The sequence below is a fragment of the Schistocerca piceifrons genome, chromosome 4, assembly GCF_021461385.2.
Source record: "Schistocerca piceifrons isolate TAMUIC-IGC-003096 chromosome 4, iqSchPice1.1, whole genome shotgun sequence".
NCBI classification, from domain to species: domain Eukaryota; kingdom Metazoa; phylum Arthropoda; class Insecta; order Orthoptera; family Acrididae; genus Schistocerca; species Schistocerca piceifrons.
Window position 1 is genome coordinate 617,421,722 of NC_060141.1, and position 21,668 is coordinate 617,443,389.

General features: G+C 46.6%; 1 protein-coding gene across 2 annotated transcripts in view; it reads right to left on the reverse strand.

Annotated features, from left to right (window-relative positions):
* Positions 1 to 21,668, reverse strand: part of LOC124794686 — a 53,687-nt gene that overhangs the window by 18,583 nt on the left and 13,436 nt on the right. The window lies entirely within an intron of this gene.

Genomic DNA, 21,668 nt, shown 5'->3' on the forward strand with positions numbered 1-21,668 from the left:
CGGCTCCACATTGGTCACGCTTGGGTGATACATTGCTACCTCCTGCGCCGTAATGACCCACCTTGGTGTTGGTGCGGTGCCTGGCTGACAGTTGCCCCTATCTTGGTGAGCTGTCCACCTTTGGCTGCTCTGCAACAGACTCTTCTGTTACCTGACTTGTTGCCATTAATTTTAGCTGACAATACCTCATCGGCTAATTTAGTTTCACGTTTTATACATGACAGCGGGTTTTATCATTCTGTATAAGTTTTCACGCTTGTCCTTCGTGTCCTCCACTCCAATGCTTTTAGGCCAGATGTTTTAATGTATTGCAGAGTGGCTGGCTTTTCAGTTTTATTCTTGTGGTTGGCAAGCCACAGTCATCTGCTATCTCTTTTTATTATCCCTTCTACCTGTTTCTTTCTTCTCTGTGTGGTTTTCTTTTCCTGTTTAGTACATAGTAGTGTTGGTTGTCCTGTCGCTCTTCCATTTTCCTGTTATCGTGCTGCACATCTCCCTTTTTTTCTTCTTTCGCTTGTGTAATTATTTTACCTGGAACAAGTGACTGATGACCTCGCAGTTTGGTCCCTTCCCCTTCTCCTTTAAACCAACCAACCAACCTGATTACTCCTGTGGAAGGCTCGCCAGTTTACGGTGAGACCTTTTCCCTGCTACCTGCTTCGCACCAGGATTGACGGGGACACTTTCACTATCAATAAAGTTATTTTTCATAGAAACTATCAAAGACAAGTTTGTTGAAGTGGATTATCTGAGTGAGATGCTGTTGGATTCACTGTTGATCAAAACTTCTGCAGCTCTTTATGCCTGTGACCATCTTGGTGACATCCCTGTGCCCACTACTACTCACCTGTCTTTGAATATGGCTCAGGGTGTCATTTTTCATAGGAACCTCATTCTATAAACTAATGAACTCCAGGATAATCTGGCATAGCGGGGGTGTTTATTTTGCTCAGCATGTTCCAAAATGCCTTAAGAACAATCGGATCAATACTAGTGGCTTTATTCTGGCGTTTGAGGGTGATACCATTCTGGAGAAGGTAAAGGTTATGGTTTATTGGTGTAACGTGAAGCCATACTTCCTGCCATCCATGAAGTGTTTCTGGTGTTTGCATTTTGGGCACATTTCCCACTGCACAGTGGACCATCTGTGTGCTGAATGTAGATGCCCACTCCATGAGAGGAGCCCTGGTGTTCTGCCACCCGTGCATGTTCACTTGCCAGATATCCCAGTGTATAAGAAGGAAAAGAAGATATAGGAATATACGTCCCTTGACTTAATCCTGCACTGAGACTCATCAGAAATATGACTGTCTTCACCCTGTATCCACATCTAGCTTTGCCTCAGTTACGTCCTTTCCCCTCTCCTCTCCCCCTTGAGGTACCCATGCCCTCCCCTCTGGGTGCTGCCCCTCTACTTAGCCAGGGAAGTGTCCACTTTCTTTGGCAACTGTCACTGATGTGGGGGACCACCTCCCCCTGCGTCTCCCAGACCAGAGGCCTGGTGCTACATGCCAGATACTGCTGAAGCCAGTTATCTCCTTGAGCCCTGCCCCCCCCCCCACCCACTCCCTCTACCTACAAAGGGGAAAAGAAGAAACATAAGTGCTGGGACAAAGCCCCTCTGGTCCCCTTGCAACCTGAACCTGGCCTCTTGTTTATGGACGTTGCCTTGTCCTTGTGAATGATGGATGAATGGTGACCTGGCAGCATGACCACTTCGACCTGTTTGGAAACCTGTTCTGCACTTATTCAGTGGAATTGTAATGGATACAACTGTCACCTTCCAGAGTTGCAATCCCTCATTTCCTTTCACTCTGCAGCTTGTGTAATTTTCCAGGCAGCTTGTGTAATTTTCCAGGAATCTCATTTTACTGATGCTACCTCACGGACCCTTTCTGGGTTCCACACTTTCTCGGAACCAGGTCAGGCCTCTGAGGCCTTATGGTGTTGTTTGCACATTTGTCCATACAAACAATGTTAGTACATGGATCCTGCTTCATTCCACATCATAATTGGTTGCTATCAGAGTTCACTTGGATGCTGCAGTCACGGTTTGCAATTTCTACCTCCCGTCTAGCAGTCCACCAACACCTGCTGCACTGCCTTCCTTCAGCAACTCCCTCCTCCTTGGGGATTTTAATGTCCACCATTCCCTATGGGGCAGTCCTTTTTGTACAGTCAGGGTCTCGTCATAAACAATTTTCTCGTGGACCATGGCCTGTGCCTTCTTAATGATGGTTCCCTACCCATTTTAATGTCGCTTATGGCACTTTCTTGCCACTGATCTTTCGCTCACTTCCCCATCCCTTCTCCCTTCATTACATTGGTTACTGCAATGATGCGACAGCAGCCGCTTGTTCAATTCCCACCTCCTGATGGCCATGTTACTGCACTCGGCTTTCCATGGCACTGATTGGCCTCTACATATGTCCCAACTCATGTTTACCTCTGCTTCGTAAGGTTGTATTGATAAAGACAGATGTGATGAGACCAATAAAATTACTCACGCTACTGGCATTATCATCCCTATTTCGACAGGCTCCTTCTGCCAGGTCCTGGGGTGGAGTGCAGCCACTGCCTTCGCCATCCATTATCACCATCAAACCTTGCAATGCCTTAAGCAGCACCCATCAGTCTTATTACCTATAAACACCTTTGCACCAAGGCCCATAATGTAATCAGAGCAAGGGAGTGCATTCTGAACGCTTTGTGTTCTCCCTAGGTTCTTCTATCCCTTCATCACAAGTGCAGACTATGCTCCATGCCCTCCAAGGTGGTTCTTGTTCATCTTCTGTCCCATGGCTTGCCCTCCCAGGTGACCTTTGTACAAATCCACTAGTTCTTGTGGAACACATTGTGACCCCTTCTGTAGCAGTGTCAGTGCCTAACTGGCTGCCTTCTTCAGAAAAGAGTGGATTGAAGCTTCCCATCTACATTTTACCCCTTGTCAGGTGGAGAGATAGCTCTCCTTCCATTTTTAATATGATATTCTCTGATATTTTATCTGAGTACAATGACCATGTAGCTGTTTTTATGGGGGTCTACGCGGGGTACTCTGTTGGTTGATCTGTCATTTTCCTGGGTTGTGTCATCAAGGTCAGACTGCCTCCAGAATTTACCACCTTCGATGCGGAATTATATGCAACCTTGCAAGCACTGGGCAGATGAGAGGTTCTCCCGGTGTCAGATTTCTCGTCTGTTCAGATTATCTAGCACCCTTTACTCTCTCCAACATTTGTACCTAGTAGACACAGTAACCCAGAATATTGAGGATGCCTTCCTACAACTATGATGACTGGGGAAGGAGGTGTCTTTCTGCTGGGTACCTGGACACATTGGAATTGCGAGGAATGAAAGGGTGGATCAAGAAGCCATCACCTCGCTGTTGAGGTACAAAGTCATGATGAGTGGCTGGCAGTGACCGATAACAAGCTCCACATTATCAAGTCCACAACTCAGCCATGGAGTACTTCCTTCCAGCCATGTCGGCGAGACGAGGTCCTTCTAACTTGTCTTTACATAGGCCACAGCCCTATGACACAGGTATTCTTACTCCAGTCAGAGGACCCTCCAATGTCTGGTGCTTGTGGCATGCAGATCATGGTGTGCTGCATTTTATTTGCTGACCAGCAAACTGTGGCAGGTATGCCGTCTATTTTATGTAATGATCAAACAAATGTGGTTAGGGTTTTAAAGTTTTGTGAATTGTACAACAAGATTTTAGGGGGATGTTTTAATGTGTCAAAGGGTGGCTGGCTGATCCTAGTTTTTTGTAAGTGGTCAGCCAGTCACATTTCCATGTGCTTTTCTTTTAGTTCTTCTGTGTTTTAATGCCTTGATTAGCTCTCTTCCCTCCAAATTGGTTTTAGACCATGTGAGAGAGTGCATGTGATACGGAGTGGTGGTGTGGTCATTTCGAGTGCATGCGGGTACAAACTTTTAGTTCACCTTTCCTTTTTTTGTTTTCATAACTGTAAGAGCACTGATGACCTCGCCGTTGGGTGCCCATTAGATCCAAACATTTGTCAGGTGGAATCCTACAATGAACCTTTAACTCAATGGAAACTTCTGGCCTTCTCTTCCCACAACGATCCAGCCCCTGGCCATGATTCCATTCGTAACAAACTGCTCCAAGACCTTAGTCCTGCACATCGCCCAATATGTCCTCCGGGTTTTTAAGTATATAGCTTGAAGGTGTTTTTCCTTCTCAGTGGAGGGACATTACTGTGGTTACTGTCCTTAAGCCTGGTAAGGATCAATCATCGCTCAATAGTTACCGAGCAGTCTGCCTCCGGCAAGTCTTTGTGGTGGCTCACTGGCACAGAACAACATGAGGGGTATTTATTGCAGAACTGAAGGCCATTTACTGGGTGGAATGCTTTATTAAATGGTCTTCCTCACCGAGTTTTGTTGTGTACAGAATTGATAAATGGCCTCCAGGCTACTGTCTAGTATTTTTCCTGCCTCCCCCTTGGTATCTGCCACACACGAACTTCTCACCAGTCGTGACTGCTCTGCTTGTTTAATTGATTTCCTTTTGGTTCCTGGTTACATGGGTACTCCAGGGAATGAGCTTTACGAAAGTCTCACTAGCTCCGGGGGCAGCCACCACCGCCTCATTCTCTATGATCCCTCCAGAGCAGATTTGCATCATCTCATCACATTCCATTTTCCTCTGTCATAGGCCACTCTTGGGGGTCAACCACCCTGTCTAATAAACTTCAAAGGAGACTCTCACCTGTGTGACATTTTTTCCTCTGCCGTCTTCATACCTGCTAATCAGACTGACCTGTGGTCATGTAGTCTGTAACGAGCTCCTTTCCCTTTGTAGTTGCACTCCCCCTTCCCCTCATGGTAATCTTATTTTGCTGGGCTGCCTCCACCTTATGATCCTTTTCTCTACATACTCCCCCCCCCCCCCCCTCTCTCCTTGTTACGGATTTAGCCCACATTGGCGCTGGTTTGCAAGGCCGTCAGCTTTGCCTCTACACACACATCAGAATCCAACACCACCACCACCCCCCCCCCCCCACCCCGCCCACTTTTGCCCTATATTTTGTCTGGTCTTTTGTGCTGTTTTGTCCTCTCCTTTACTTCATCCTGTGGTGTTGTCCCAACGGTATCAAGGCATGGTGTGGGAACAGGATGTGTCAGCAGTGGCCCCTGCATGCCATACAGCCTCTGCAGTACCCACTAATATAGTCCCATCCCATCTGTTGTTCTTCATTCTTCCTGCCACCAACATTCCTTACATTTCACCATTGACTTGACTGTGATGTTGGTGTTGTTCCCCCCTCAGTTTCTGGCACCTTTGATGACTGGACTGATGGCCATGGTGTTTGGTCCTCCTCTCCCCCACCCCCAACCAGTTTCTCCGTTGATGCTGGACGCACCCCACCGCCATTCCCCGGCTGATGCTGGACGCACCCCACCGCCATTCCCCGGCTGATGCTGGACGCACCCCACCGCCATTCCCCGGCTGATGCTGGACGCACCCCACCGCCATTCCCCGGCTGATGCTGGACGCACCCCACCGCCATTCCCCGGCTGATGCTGGACGCACCCCACCGCCATTCCCCGGCTGATGCTGGACGCACCCCACCGCCATTCCCCGGCTGATGCTGGACGCACCCCACCGCCATTCCCCGGCTGATGCTGGACGCACCCCACCGCCATTCCCCGGCTGATGCTGGACGCACCCCACCGCCATTCCCCGGCTGATGCTGGACGCACCCCACCGCCATTCCCCGGCTGATGCTGGACGCACCCCACCGCCATTTTTGCAGCTGACTCTGGCTGTGCCCCACCCCCTTTTTCCATTGGGTTCACAACTCTTTTGTGAGTATAGGTGCTTGGTTGCCATGGGGCCACAGCCTTTGCAGCACTATCTACCTTTTTGTACTAGAAGCCTATACTTCCACTATATCTTCCTCCCTCTGTGTTTTATCAGACTGTCTTTCTGGTGTAGAGCATGGTTTGACACAGTAAGTGATTTAGAACTCTGCTTTTCTATTTCACTTTCAGTACGCCCTGTTTTTTTTTTTTTAATAAATTGATGGTCTCCATTTTTGGGTTTGCCCTGCCACCCCATTTTCAAATTTTTGTGAAGTGAAGATTGTGCTGTGAAGGTCACCCATGTGGTGCCTGTCCACCTTAACTCTTCCTCTCCAATAAGATAGTATCCCCAAAACCCAGTACCCCCAAAACCCAGCACAGAAGCCATCCTCTTGTAGGGGGTCATCAAGTACCTGCAAAGTAGCTGATTGTGCATCGATCGATCGATCGCACTGGTGGTGCCTGACCGACCTGGTAACTCCCTATGTATGCCAAGAACTATATCCCGTCTTGTCTGGGGCATGGAGACTCCAAGCAATAGATTAATGGCCAGGTAACCTTTGCTGAGGCTGGGTGGTGCCCATGGCGAGAGCCCCTCTTTGGAGTTCATCACACCATGGTGAATGACTTGCACATGAAGCAAATGAAGCTTTTCCTGCTGTTGGTTGTACAGCTTCCGCAGTCTCTTCAGAAGGAAAGAGCGTGTGCATTCAAAGCAGAGATATGACCCCAAAATATTTCCTTCCCTGGCTACATTGTGGGAGTGTCGCGCTAAGCAACAAGCAGAGGAATACCACATAAACCCCCCCCCCCCCCCCCCCACTCCGAAATAGCTGGTTGGTACAAAGCCAGATGAGAATTCTTATTTGGCTGCAAAGCATTTATCCTGTAGAGACACTGTAGAGGACAAGTTTGGGGCAGTTGCAGCAATTTCCCAAAATGAAGAGTAGGTCAATTTTGGTTAAAACGGCATACCTTGCCCAGTCACGGGAGTGTCTTGCTTCTGACAGTTTGGTAGCAGCCTAATGACTATCGTTCCCCATAATAGTAAACATGGTTTACAGTATCATTTCCCATCATGACCCCCTCTTGCAGTCTGACAATGAGCTACATGCCAACTTTGAGTGATAGGGGTGTACACTTTATTCGTTTTGTCCCTAGGGGGCCAAAGGACAATAGGATTGCTACTGGGGCCTTCATCTTGGCCTTCGAGGGTGATTCGTTGCCTTACAAGGTAAAAGTGGTGAGTCATGGTATATCAAAGTGATGTGAAACTGTATGTTTCTCCCCCCTCCCCCGACGACCCATCACAGTGCTCCAAATGTGTGAAATTTTAGACACATGTCAACTATTGTGACACCAGTACAGTCTGTGGGGATTGCAGACAGTTATTTGGGAATGTTTCATGTGCTCCTCCCCCCCTGTCTGCATCAACTGTGGAAGGCATCAATCTCCCGGCTCACCGGACTGCACTGTCTTTCAGAGAGTGAAAAAAAATACAGGTATATAAGACTGGACAGACATACCAAGAGGCCAAGAAAAAGTATGCACATGTACATCTTGCACACATGACAATGTTGTACACTACAGCTATGTTGACATCACCCCCCCCCCCCCCTGTCAACAGTACTCTCTTCCATTATATGCCCTACAGCAAGACCTCAGGCATGCTCTCGACCATGCCTGCCCTGTGATGGTTGGGAGCTCTCCTCTTGCTGCTTCCCCCACACCAACTTTTGGAGCAACAGCTCCCCATCCTCGCCAATTTCCATCCCCCATCTGGAGACGCATCATCCTCATGTGGCTACTCATGGCGGGAAGGGGTCCCTCGAGACACTCCCCTCCAAAGTTTCTGCTGGTCTGCAACTGGATGCCAGCCAGTGGCTGAAGGACCCACAGACTGCTGGTCATAGGGCTTCATGATCTTCAATCCCTGAAACTAATTCAGGGAAGCCCTCCCAGTCATCCCAACATACTGAAGAAAAGGACGTCAAAAAGAAGTCCTCTAAGTTAAAGGAAATTCTGCTGGTCCCCACAGCACTGGATCCTACACGCATCAAAAAAAGTTTTGCATCACCTCAGTTCCCAAAACTCCTGAAGATAGGCTGACTGTGGATATTGTATCATGGACACAGTCCCTTTGACTGTTCAGAGATGTCGCTAAACCCGCCCAAAGATGTAAACAACCGTGCAGGAGCAGCGCCTATTAGACAGAGGGAGTCATTCCACCAGGAAGATGGTACACGGCTCGTGTTGTCTGTAGTTCAACCGTGCATAGACGGTCAATACTGCGGTTCGATCGTATCCGCATTGTTACTTTGTGCCAGGAAGGGCTCTCAACAAGGCAAGTGTCTAGGCATTTCACAAGGGGAGGCCACGACGTTTGGAATGCAGATTTACTGTAAACTTCGTACGCTCGTAGTTATCCATGAGGACAACAAAATGTGTACGCAGTAGCGCGTACTTCTCAAGCATTACTGAGAAAATCGCAAGATAATTTTGGTCGTCAGATATATATCTGTGAGTGGCCATTTTAATCATGAAGCGGCTGCAGCGGAGTGGTGCCGGCACAGCAGCTCAGCGTGTTCAGTCAGAGTGTTAGCTACCCTTTATAATAAAAAAAACGGAGCCAACGGATGAACAAACAAACAGAACAGGTGTCATCGGACATCTGCCCTGAACATTTTCCTTTTTTAAGTGGTTAGTGTTCAAGCCGCTGGATCGCTGCATCAAGTTCCGTTTGTCAGCTTTTTTTTTTAATTGTTAACACAGTCATTTTCTGTACTATTTATATTACAATTGATATAATGGGAAAAATACATGTAATCGGATGAACTTCTATTAAATTTATAATGTTATTTGCTAATTTTTACTATCACAAATAATATAATATTCATAACTATAGATTAGTAAATGACCAAACATATATAGTGATACTGAAAATGTATGCATGTCCGTGTCTTCAAAACTGTTCATGTTTAATCGAAAGAGAACGAGAAATTGCTTCTCGGAAGATCCTATTAAAATACACTCGATACTGCATAACCAATTATCAGCGCTGATTTTTAAGGAAATACTGCACTATGCATGGTTTGCTTCCCAACTATCATCTGGAAGAGAGGTTTTTGAAAATGTTAACGAGGTTTGTTTTTCCACGGAAATCGTCAAAAGACCTTGCGTATGCGGAAACATAGCATTTATTCAATGCAGCTGGTGCCATTTAACTTTGTTTTCCATGTTTTTATGAAAAATACCACCCTGCAACATGTACTCGTAATGTAATATAAATAATAAAGAAAATGACTGTGTTGAAAATAAAAATAACTGTCGAATGGAACTTGATGCAGCGATCCAGCGGCTTGAACGCCAAACACTTTAAAAAAAAATTTGTTCTACATTGTTTGTGGAATTTGTTCAGGGCGGATGTCTGATGACACCCGTTCAGTTTGTTCGATGATCCATTTGCTCATTTTTTTTTTATTATAAAAGGTAGCTAATGCTCCGACCGAACATGCTGAGCTACCGTGCCGGCACCACTTGGCTGCAGCCGCTTCATGGTTAAAATGGCCCCACACACACACACACACACATCTGACGACCGAAATTATCTTGCGATTTTCTCAATAACTTTGGAGAAGTACGCGCTACTGCTTACACATTTTGTTGTCCTCATGGAGTACTAAGAGTGTACGAAGTTTGCAGTAAATCCGCGTTCCAAACGTCATGGCCTCCCCTTGTCAGAGTGAATCAAAGCGATGTTGTTTGGAAATCGAGTAGACACAGAGAGACAGCAACTGTCAATGACATGCCTCGCTCAAGCTGCCCAAGGGCTACTACTGCAGTGAATGACTCCTACCTACAGATTATGGCTCGGAGGAACCCTGACAGCAACACCACCATGTTGAATAATGCTTTTTGTCCAGCCACAGGACGTCATGTTATGACTCAAACTGTGCACAACAGGCTGTATGATGTGCAACTTCACTCCAGATGTCCATGGCGAGGTCCAGCTTTGCAACCACAACACCATGCAGCACAGTACAGTTGGGCCCAACAACATTCCAAATGGACAGCTCAGGATTGGCATCATGTTCTCTTCACCAACGAGTGTCGCATATGCCTTCAACCAGACAATCACACGAGACGTGTTTGTAGGAAACCCGGTCAGGCTGAATGCCTTAGACACACTTTTCCAGTGAAAGGTGGAGGTTCCCTGCTGTTTTGGTGTGGCATTATGTGGGACCGATGTACGTCGCTGGTGGTTGTGGAAGGTGCAGTAACAGCTGTACAATATGTGAATGCCATCCTCCAACTGATATTGCAACCAAATCAGCAGCACATTGGCGAGGCATTTGTCTTCATGGATGACAATTCGCACCCCTATCATACACATTTTGTGAATGACTTCCTTCAAGATAATGACTTCGCTCGACTAGAGTGGCCTTGAAAAGAGCTGTTTATGTACAATGTGACTCACCAACCACTCTGAGGGATCTACGCCAAATTGCCATTGAGGAGTGGGACAATCTGGACCAACAGTGTCTTGATGAACTTCAGGATAGTATGCCACGACAAATACAGGCATGCATCAATGCAAGAGGACGTGCTACTGGATATTAGAGGTACTGGTGTGTACAGCAATCTGGACCACCACTTCTGAAGGCATCGCTGTACAGTGGTACAACGTGCAATGTGCGATTTTCATGAGCAATAAAAGGGCGGAAATGATGTTTATATTGATCTCTATTCCAATTTTCTGTACAGGTTCCAGAACTCTCGGATCCGAGGTGATGCAAAACTTTTTTTGATGTGTGTAGAATCCGGTGGTGTGGGGACCAACAGAATGTCCTGCTTCTGTGGCCATAGCAGTGAGCCCGGTGGCCCCTGAGACTCCAGACTGCACCACACAATGTATCTCAGAAACAGTGTCTCTTGATACCATAACCCCCCCTCCCCCTGCCCCAACCAATGGTAGCAGGTGACCCTGGGACATAACCTGCCTCCCTGGTCCCTTCACAACTTCACAGTGTACTGAGAGCACTATTCTCTATTGGAATTGTAATAGTTTCTTCCACCACCTGGCTGAGTCAAGACATTTCTTGAATTCCTCCCCTGCTTTATGCATTGCCCTTTGGGAAACTTGGTTTCCAGCAACGCACATCCCTGTTCTTCATGGCTACTGGCGCTATTTTAAAAATCATGCCAATTATGATAGTGTCATGTGGAGTGTGCACATACATTCTGGACTCTGTATGCAGCAAATATACAACTTTGGAGGCTGTGGCTGTCCAGGTATGGGCATTTCAGGATTTTACCATCTGTAATGTTTATCTCCCTCCTGATGGTGGAGTGCCTAAGAAAGTATTGTCTGCATTGGTTTCTTGGCTCACCCCACCTTTGCTAATCTTTGGTGACTTCAATGCCCATAACCCTTTGTGGGTATAATGGCAACCACTGGCTGCAGTAAAGACATCAAAAACTTACTGGTAGATCTCAACCTCTGTCTCACGAATTCTGGTGCCTGCACACACTTCAGTATCACACATGGAACTTAATCAGCCATTGGTCTTCCTATTTGCAGTCCTGGTCTTCTCCCATCTATCTACTAGAGGGTCCACGATGACCTGTGAGGTTGTGATCACTTCCCAATCTTCCTGGCCCTCCCTCAACATCACTTCCCTGGGTGCCCACCTAATAGACTTTCCAAAATGCCAACTGGGATGCTTTCACCTCCCTGCTAAATCGACACATTGACATGCCTGTCCAGAGAGGAACAGCAGCCATATTGGCAGCTGACTTAGCAATCCGCTATTCTTCGGGATCCTCCATAGGAACGCAGTACCTTCGTGCACCTCGGGAATCGCTGAGGCCATCAAAGACCGTAAGTAGGCTCACCAACACTATAAGCAGCATTCTTTGATTCACCACCTCAATGTCTTTAAATGGCTCTGTGCCTAGGTCCATCACTTAATAAAATGATGGAAGTAAGAATGCTGGGAACGTTCTGTCCATGTATGCCTCTTTTGCAGGTTTGAGAGATCAGCTGCCCCTATGGATACCAGTCATCTGCAGATGTACGTCATAATTCGCTGAGTGGTGCTGTTTTCACTGACCCAGATACCATAGCCGAACATTTTGCTCTGCATTATCTTGAGCCTCTGTGTTTCAGAACTATCAACCTGCAATTTGTGTCCTTAAAAAGCAGATTGAGCGATTGCATCTGCCTTCCACTCCACACACCTGGAGGCCTATACTGCTCCATTCAGTGGGGAAGGTGGGGGGGGGGGGGGGGGGGGAATTCTTCAGTGCCCTATGCCTTTGCCGTGACATAGCCCCAGGGCCAGACAACATCAACAACAAATGGTCAAACACCTGTCAGTGGATTGTCAGCATCATCTCCTTACCATCTGCAACCATATTTGGAGTGAGGGTAAGCTCCCACCTCAATGGCAGGAGAGCATCGTCATCTTTATGCTGAAACTGGCAAGCATTCCCTTGAGATGGACAGCTATGGCTCAATTATTCTCAACAATGTTCTCTGTATGTTACTGAAATGCATGGTGAGGTGGTGGATGTGTTAGCTTCTTGAGTCTCGGGGTCTCATGGCTCCATTCCAGGGCGGTTTTTGCCAAAGTCATTCCACTGTTGATAATTTGGTTTGCCTGGAGTCTACCATCTGGACAGCTTTTGACCAACATCACCACCTTATAGCTGTCTTCTTTGTCCTGCAAAAGGCTTATGATACCACACCCTCACCGCTTTACTAAGTAGGGTCTCCAGGCTCCAATCCCAATTTTTATCCAGAACTTCTTGTCACACTGTACTTTCTGCGTTCAATTTGTGCTTCTGACAATACCCCTGTTATCCAAAAGAATGGGGTACTGCAGGGCTCTGTATTAAGTGTTCCTCTCTTTTTTGGGGCATCAAAGGACTAGCAGCAGCCACAGGGTCTTCAGTATCACCCTCTTTGTATGCTGACGATTTTTGCTTTTGCTGTTGCTCCTCTAGTGTTGGTTCTGCTGATTCGAAACACGCAGTCATGAGCCCTCACCCTTGGCTTTCAGTTTTCCTCCCTACTCAATGTGGCGGAGACTTATCACTTTTTGGGAGTGATCTCCGATGCCCAGCTGATGTGGCTTCCCCAACTTCACCAACTTAATGCAATAGTGCTTGCTACATCTTAAAATACTTTGCTGCCTCAGTAACACCGGCTGGGGTGCAGACTGAGCTACCGTTCTGCAGCTTTACAAAGGCCAGATCCTGTGTCATCTTGATTACTGGAGTCTGGCATATGGTTTGCATAACCATCAGCATTGCAATCACTGAACCCAATACACCACTGTGGGGTACGACTTGCAACAGGAGCCTTTTGGACCACCCTCACAAACAGCCTTCTCATAAAAGCTGTGGTCCCTCCACTATGGATCAGGTGCCAACAACAGCTACCAAATCATTCTATACATGTTCACAGCTCCCAAAGCATTCTATCTATCTTGTCCTTTTTCCTTGTCGGGAGGTCCACCTCACACAATAGAGACCCAGAACTGGGGCACAACTGCAGTTAGACTACAGTGTCTCTGCTCTGAACTCAAACTTCCCCACTGTTGCCTCCTGTCAGGGAGCAATCAAGCATGCCCGCATAGCACGTATCCCGACCTCGGATCTGTCCTGATTTACACTTTGGACTGAAAGGTTCAGTTGATCTCGTGTTGTTTCTTCACCTGTTCCTGGCTCTCCTCAATACATTTCCAGGATCAGAAGTGGGATACACTGACGGCTCAGAGGTTGATGGACGAACCGGTTTTGCATAAGCGCATACGAGCTGCACTGAACTATGTTCCTTGCTGATTGTGTCTTCACTGCTGAATTGGTGGCCATGAAACAAGACCCCAGCCACACTCGTTCTTGCACTGGCAAGATGCTTCTAATAAGATAAGTGCTACCCTCATCACCCATTAGTCATGACTATCCAGGACCTCTGACCTCCATCAAGCTGGACAGCCAGTCATCTTTGTTTGGACCCCTGGATATGTTGGGATTTCAGCAAATGAACAAGCCGACCACCTGAAAAGTAGGCTACCAGGCTGCCAATTTTGGAAATGAGAGTCCCAGAACTGGACCTTTGATTGACTCTATGCCTTCTATCGTTGGATGTGTTGAGTTTGGAATAGTTCGCGCTGACTCCCCAAAAGAACTGACAGCAATAAAAGAAAACAACAACCGTATTGCAGTCTTTCCTTCGCCCTTCTTGGGGGGATTCAACTGTCCTTCGTCAGCTACACATAGCTAAAGCAGCTGACCTGGTTTACATTTCATCTGCGAAAGTGGTTTCTATGTGGCTGTATGAGATGAGGCACTTTGGTCTCACTGACTGCCTGAAAAGATGGAGGCACACTGCTCACCTGCTCTGGCCCAGGTGTTCCACTGTGACCTTACACTTCCCAACTTTTTATTCTCCTTGTTCTGTTATACTTGCTATTTTTAATGTTTTATCTTTCTTAAACATTTATAATCTTGTTTATGTTGCTTGTTTCCTTGGGTAAAAGATGGTGACCTAGTGCTGGTAGGATGCAAAAGGTGCGTCTCTCACCAAATACCATGCTCTAGAGACATCCAACTGCATTCTTGACAGAGAAGCTCGCCCACTTTAGCCCTCTCACTCCCATACTACTTCTCCTCAATTTTCTCTATCTTATTGTATCTTCCTTACAATCAGGGTTCTTAGGATTAGCTTTTTGTATCCTCCTCCTGAGGGTTATTCCTGTTTAGATACAAGTAGAATGAAGGGACTGGTGAGCTCGTAGTTTGGTCCCTTTAACACAGACAGCCAACCAACTAGTGGATGTAGGCCTTGACCCGCCAACTTTTCCTTGGATTAAGCCCCTTTGAACTACCAAATTATGGTGATACAGACTGCTATGTTTCACCTGCTGTTATTTTGTATATTATGAAGGTCAGCTGATTCAGTGGAGTTGAAGTGCGATATGGTACTTCATTGTGCATCAAACCAGGAATGTGTTGTGCAGCACAGTGAACAAGGCTGTTGACATCTTGAGGGGTTGGAATCCCTGAAGCATACCCATGATGACTACGTAGAACAGGCAGCTCTTGGTCACCGAGAAGCTGACATAAACATTGTAGTTCCGTTCACAGTGACATGAATTGCTGGACTGAAATCATAGTATCAACAGCACCCAAAAAACATCACAGAACCAATCTCAGGCATGAACTATGCACTCTATGTCTTATATGATTTGAAGAGGGACATAATCATATGAGTTGTTGGAACATACAACTACGTCCATTCATCTGTCAACTTTTTGTTGTTTGGCCTACTGAAAAATGTATTTTGTAATGGAACAACTTGAGGGGAATATTCCACGTGGGGAAAAAATATATAAAAAACAAAGATGCTGTGATTTAACAAACAAGAAAGCGCTGGTAGATAGACACAATAAGAAACACACACACAAATATCAAGCTTTCGCAACCCAAGGTTGCTTCATCAGAAAAGAGGGAAGGAGAGGGAAAGACGAAAGGATCATCCTTTCGTCTTTCCCTCTCCTTCTCTCTTTCGTGGTGAAGCAACCTTGGGTTACGAAAGCTCGAAATTTGTGTGTGTGTTTGTGTGCTTTTTTATTGTGTCTATCTACCAGTGCTTTCTCGTTTGGTAAGTCACTTTTGGTATAAATACTGGTGTATTAGACTTGAAACGCTATACAGAGGCGGGCTGCAGAGATATCTTTGTAAACTTGTAAAAAGTGCATCGATTCTTCATGAAAGTGGTGTGGCTTTTCAGTTACATGTTATCAACTCATGTCGGGAATCAAATCGTGGATGCAAGAATTTTCAAACGTATAACACTGTGGAGTTTCGTGAGCCACGGCTGTCATTGGAACAATGGCTTGGTGGTGCATCACATTGCTTGGCATATATTAAGTTATTAGAGACATGAAGAGGCTGTGCGAAATCATCCACCACCACTACCACTGTTTCGACGACACAACAAAAATCACACTTCTGCTGATGCAAAGCACGGAAAAGGCACACTTTCAATTTTGTTCGGTAATGTATCACACGTTAGGTCAAAGTCGATCAAGAATTAGTTTGAACAGTTTATTTTATAAATCCATCACTTACTACCCTTAATGCTTTGCCATTTTATTTCAAATAATAATTTGAATAAAAAAATATGATCTTTAGAATCATGATAATAATTCCAGACTACTGTATTTCAGAGTACAATGCTAATAACGCAATTTGTTTAAACAGCAATTATAAGTATCTGTGCACAGGTCGCCTTTATTTTTCTATTTGCCAAAGTAAATTCACTAAATGACAGTTTACAATCCAGTTAGTAATTTTCAATAATTAATTACATAAAACAATTTAAAGATGGCTGCCAAAACTTGGCATTAGAATCAATTTGGCTTGCTTCCATCTTAGAATTTTGAGTACATGGTACAATTCACAACTGTGCTTTCAAAATCAGAGTAAATTTCAAGCTTTATTACAATCAAATTAGCTCATTTAGAGCTTGGCAACCTTAAGAATCAATACATAAGGTTTGTTTCAAAGGGTTTCATATGGTAATGCACGATCATCTCATTTCCTGCAGCTGCAACTTAAGCTGTTCAACAAATGGATGCACTTGCAGAATCAAAGTAATACTGAAGGTTGGCAGTGCTATGATTAAGGCAGTGTTCTTGTAATAGGGAGTGAATTTTACAATCTAGCCCCTGCATCCCTCAGTTACTTTGTAAATGGTAGTTGATCATCTTCATTATTTGACAATATTCACACAGTCTATGAGTGACAAGATGATAAAATTATGTTCACTGATAACTTTTCCAAAGACTAAAATTATGACCAGTGCTACAGCCAAGGTCACACGCCTTGACTATGCAGGTGACAGCTACAGCACCCAATTTTGCCCACAATGGCTGATGATACAGAATGTTAGTTTTCGTTAATCAGTATAAGAGTTTTGAACTCGCAATGTTAACTTATACAACAAACAATTTTATGACTAATTTGTCACAAAATGCCAGTTTTATAGTGCTTCAATAAGAAACTTGAAGCAATTGTAGGCAATTTGACCCCTCTTAAAGCACAGATCGAGCTTACATAAAATTGAGCCCCCCCCCCTGGGGGCTCACAGTTCTTTCGTGAGTTTGTGTGTGGTGCACACAGGGCCCCAAGATATTGCACCCCATTCTTCCTTCCATAGCGGCATTTCCTTCACCTGCCCTGCCCTTGCCTTCCCTTCCCTTCCTATCCTCGCTCCTTTCCTGATGGCCCCCCCACCTTCCCCTTTCTCGGTGTTCTGAATTGTATCATCTTGGCTATCCACCTGGTTCCCTGTATTGCTTGCAATTTTGTTCCTTCTCCCTGTTCTTTCATCCTTTTTGGCATTTAGGTCACTGCTTGAGGCTTGACCCACACTTCTAAATTTTCTGTTTTTAATGTGAGCCATTTGGTGAAGAACTCCCTTCCTCGTGTCTACAGTGTGGATTCCTCCCTCTCCCTCCCCCACCCCATTCCTTCCCTGCTGTAACATCCCTCCACCCTGCTAGGTCACCAGCAGGTGTAGCCAGTCCATGTGGTGGGGCTTTTACGTACTTGTCTGGCTGAGCCCCCTGACAACACAGGGATCAACGCTACTGATGCCTGAGTTGTTCCCTCTCCATGTATGCCAAGGATTGCTTGCTTGTCTTCCTAGTGCATTGGAACTTCCAGCAATGGCTGCTGTGCATCACGTGGCTCTTGCTATGACTGGGTGGCACCCATGGGGAGGGTCTCTGATCAGAGTGGGTGGTATCAGGGCAGAGGTTTGACACATGAAGTGTATAAAGCTACAAAAATCTGGCTGTTCTCAAACGGCACTCTCTTCAAATGGTGAAGGATCATTGAATGCTGCTTCATGACCTGGCAGAGCCTTCCCTTCCCTGGCTACACCATGGGAGGAGGGCCACGCTCGCTATCTTGGCATGAAACACTTTCGCCACTACCTCAATTTCGAACTACGATGGATGGGGTCGCATTCACTGCCGTCACTGTTTTTTTGTGGAGAATATTGAGGACAAGTTTGGTGAAGTGGAGTCTCTCAGTAAGATGCGGTCGGTCTTCCTGTTGATCAAATCATCTTCTGCTGACCAATCTGCAGTTTATTGTGCTTGTGATTGTCTTGGTAATGTCCCAGTGTCTATTACTCCTCACTAATCTCTGAATATGGTCCAGGGAATGATTTTTCGTAGGGCTAATCTGGAGCAATGCAGCATTCATTTTGTTCGACTTGTGGAGAAGGGTTGCAAAGACAACCGCACCAATACTGGCGCTTCCGTTCAGACTTTCAAGGGGGACACCCTCCGAGGTGGTCAAGGTTATGTGCTCCAGATGTGATGTGAAACCACAGTCTCACCACCCATGAGGTGCTCGTGTCTTGAGTATAGGTCTTCCTGCTGTACAGCAGACCCTCTATGTGGTGACTGTGGACACCCACTAGATCACCAGTCCCATGCTGAGGCATTCGGAAGGACGACGGTTCAATCCCGCGTCCGGCCATCCTGATTTGGGTTTTCCGTGATTTCCCCAAATCAATCCAGGCAAATGCCGGGATGGTTCCTCTGAAAGGGCACGGCCGACTTCCTTCCCCATCCTTCCCTAATCCAATGAGACCGATGACCACGCTGTCTGGTCTCCTTCCCCAAACCAACCAACCAACCAACCCATGCTGAGGCTTGCCAGAAGTATGAGACTCCATCCAGTGTCACTTTCTTCAACTTTTTCCTCTGCTACACCCTCTCCCCCTTCTCCCTCTTCTGTACCCCAGCCCCATCCCCCTCCCCACTCTGCCCTTCCCTCCCCTCCCCCTCCCCTGCAGTTCCCATAACCTCCTGTCCAGAAGCCACTCCCCCACCCCGGCTGAAGAAGTGCTCCCTTCTTCAACACCTGCCAGTCATGGGGCTCCCCTCAGGGACCCCTATCCTCAGCGTCTCTTAGGCCGGAAGCCTCCTACCACAACTCGGCCATGGGACACACCATCTGTACACCTCAAGGTCGCCGCTCTCTTTCGGTTCCAGATCTTGCAGATACCTGTACTCCCTCTGTGCACTGCTGCCCTCCTCCATCTCCGGAGGAGGAGGAGAACTACTACTACTACTACTACTACTACTACTACTACTTCTTAAGTTCCAAGACAAGGCCCCCTCCGGTGCCCACAGAGGTCCAATCTCCCCCTCGCAACCTTAGCCTGACATCTTATTTATGGATGACTACTACTGACAGAGTGACATGACCTCCTCTCGGCTTCTTTATGCCTAACTTGGACTCTCACCACACAATCATCCAGTGGAATTGCAACAAATACTACTGTCACCTACCGGAAATACATCATCTTGTTTGCTCCTATTCTGTATCCTGTCTTGTTCTTCAAGAAACGCACTTCTGTGATGACCCCTCTCCAACATTTTGTGGTTATCGGGCATTCTGTTAAAATGATGCTGGCCACAGGGTAGCATCTGGAAAATGCACTTTGGTTCACTTCAATGTCATTAGTGACTCCTTATATTGAACCGTCTACATTAATACAGCAACTCCTACCCGTGTTTCTCCTCCTTGGGGACTTCAATGCCCACCACCTACTGTGGGGAAGGGTCACATCAATGGGTAAGAATCTCCTAACTGACCAACTTATTACAGACTTAGATTTGTGTCTCCTCAATGATAGTTCCCCTACACACTTTAATGCCACTGATGGCACCTTTACTGCTATCAATCTTATGATATCCTCCCCTGCTCTCGTGGTTTTCCCCTACATGGATCATCCCATGATGATCTTACCAGTGATCACTTTCTGGTGATTCTATCATTCCCCTGCTGCCACTAGGCAGAGAGGCTCCCACATTGGGCATTCTGCAGTGCCACTTGGCCTTTATACGCATCTGCTGTGCACTTTGACACCTCCCTCTCGAATTGCTTTGATGGGGTCGTGCAAGGTAATTCTGCCACTAGTCTTGATGCTGCTGGCACTGCTGTCCCCCTATCCACAGGTCTGCCTCGTCATCAACCAGTAATGTGGTGGACCAAGGATGTAGCAGTCATCGTCCACGACTGCCGATTGTGTTCTGCAGCAATTTCAACAATACCCTTCGCAGACCACTCTCCTCACTTTTAAAGGTCTCCATGCTAAGGCTCGTGACCTTATTAAGCAGAGTAATAAGGAATGTTTGGAGTGCTACCTTCCTACCTGGGGACATATGCCTCTTCATTGCTGGTTTGGTCCAAGCTCCATAGCTTTCTGGGCTGCCAGCGACAATCCACCGTTCAAGGTCTTATCCTGCAGCATGCTCTGTGTACTGATCCATCAATCCTTACAGAACACCTCGCGACACGCTTTTTTATCTCACCAGCTTTTCTGATTTGAGTTGGCACTTCACTCAGCACTATTCAGATTCAGGACAATGGTTCTGTGTTAAGTGTCACCTTCTTCCTCATAGCCACAATGGGCTCGTAACCTCTGTTGGGCCTGTAGTCATCCCGGTATTGTATGTTGACAATTTTTGCATCTGGTGCTGCTCCCACTCGTTAGCACCTGCTGGGTGCTTGCTCCAAGGTGCCATCTGACGGGCCTGTGTGTGGGCCATCTTCCAAAACATGGCTTAAGCATTTTTGTCACCAACCAACAGTAACACCCCCCACCCCCCGATCCAGAACTTTATTTAGGTGACCAGCTCCTTGGTGTTGTAACATAGATCCATTTCTTGTGCCTTACTTTTGATAAAAAGCTGACATGGCTGCATCACAATCACCACCTAAAGACCACATGCATGTGGAAGCTTATGCTCTCTGCCTCCTGGCTCGCACATCTTGGGTGCAGACTGTACCAATCTTCTCCATCTTTACTATGCCCTGGTCTTGTCCAGACTAGATTATGGCAGTCAAAATTATGGCAGTCAGAATTATGACTCAACAGCTCCTTCCACTCTGCAAATACTTGACCCCGTTCACCACTGTGGGGCGCGTCTGGCTATTGATGCGTTTCGCACTAGTGCTGTCCCCTCTACAAATACGACGGAGCGAACTCCTGGTTCCTTACGCAATTACCATTCACCAGTTCCCTGACCATTCCGTGTACCCTGTCCTGTTTGCAAACGAGAGGTGTCTCCCTCCTGACAACCGCCCATGGGTGGGATTGCCAGTTGGAATGCGTCTCACTTCCCTCTGTCAGGATCTCCATCTCCACTCACTGGAATGTACCCCATGTATTTCATTCCAACCTCCCTTTGGATGATGCCTAGACCACAGGTTAGGATCGACCTATTCCAGGGCCCTAAGGTCTCTGCCCCCCCTGTGGTTTTCCAGCGTCTTGTGTCATCCAGGGTGCCACCATCTTCTACACTGGTGGTTCTAAAAGAGTAGGTAAGGTGGGATACGCTTTCAATCTCTTACTGGCTTAGAACACCATTTATTGCCGGAATCGTGTAGTGTGTTCATAGCAGAGCTTATAGCCATTCATAGAGCCCTCCGTTTTGTTTCTCAGTCCTTCCTCCACAGTGTTTTTATTTGTGCTGACTCAATGGGCAGCCTGCGCAGACTACTGACCAATGCTACTCTCATTACCCTTTGGTCTCTGCTAACCATGACCTCCTCTCTGCCCTTGGCCGTGCCACCTGCTCAGTTGTCTTTCTCTGGGACCCAAGTCATGTGGGCATCCCAGAGAATGAACTGGCTGACCATTTGGTTAGAGAAGCAAATACTTATTCCCTTTCATGATTCCAGCTGTGGATATGTGGATCTATGCCAAATCTCTATCTGCCTAAAAGTGAGATGAC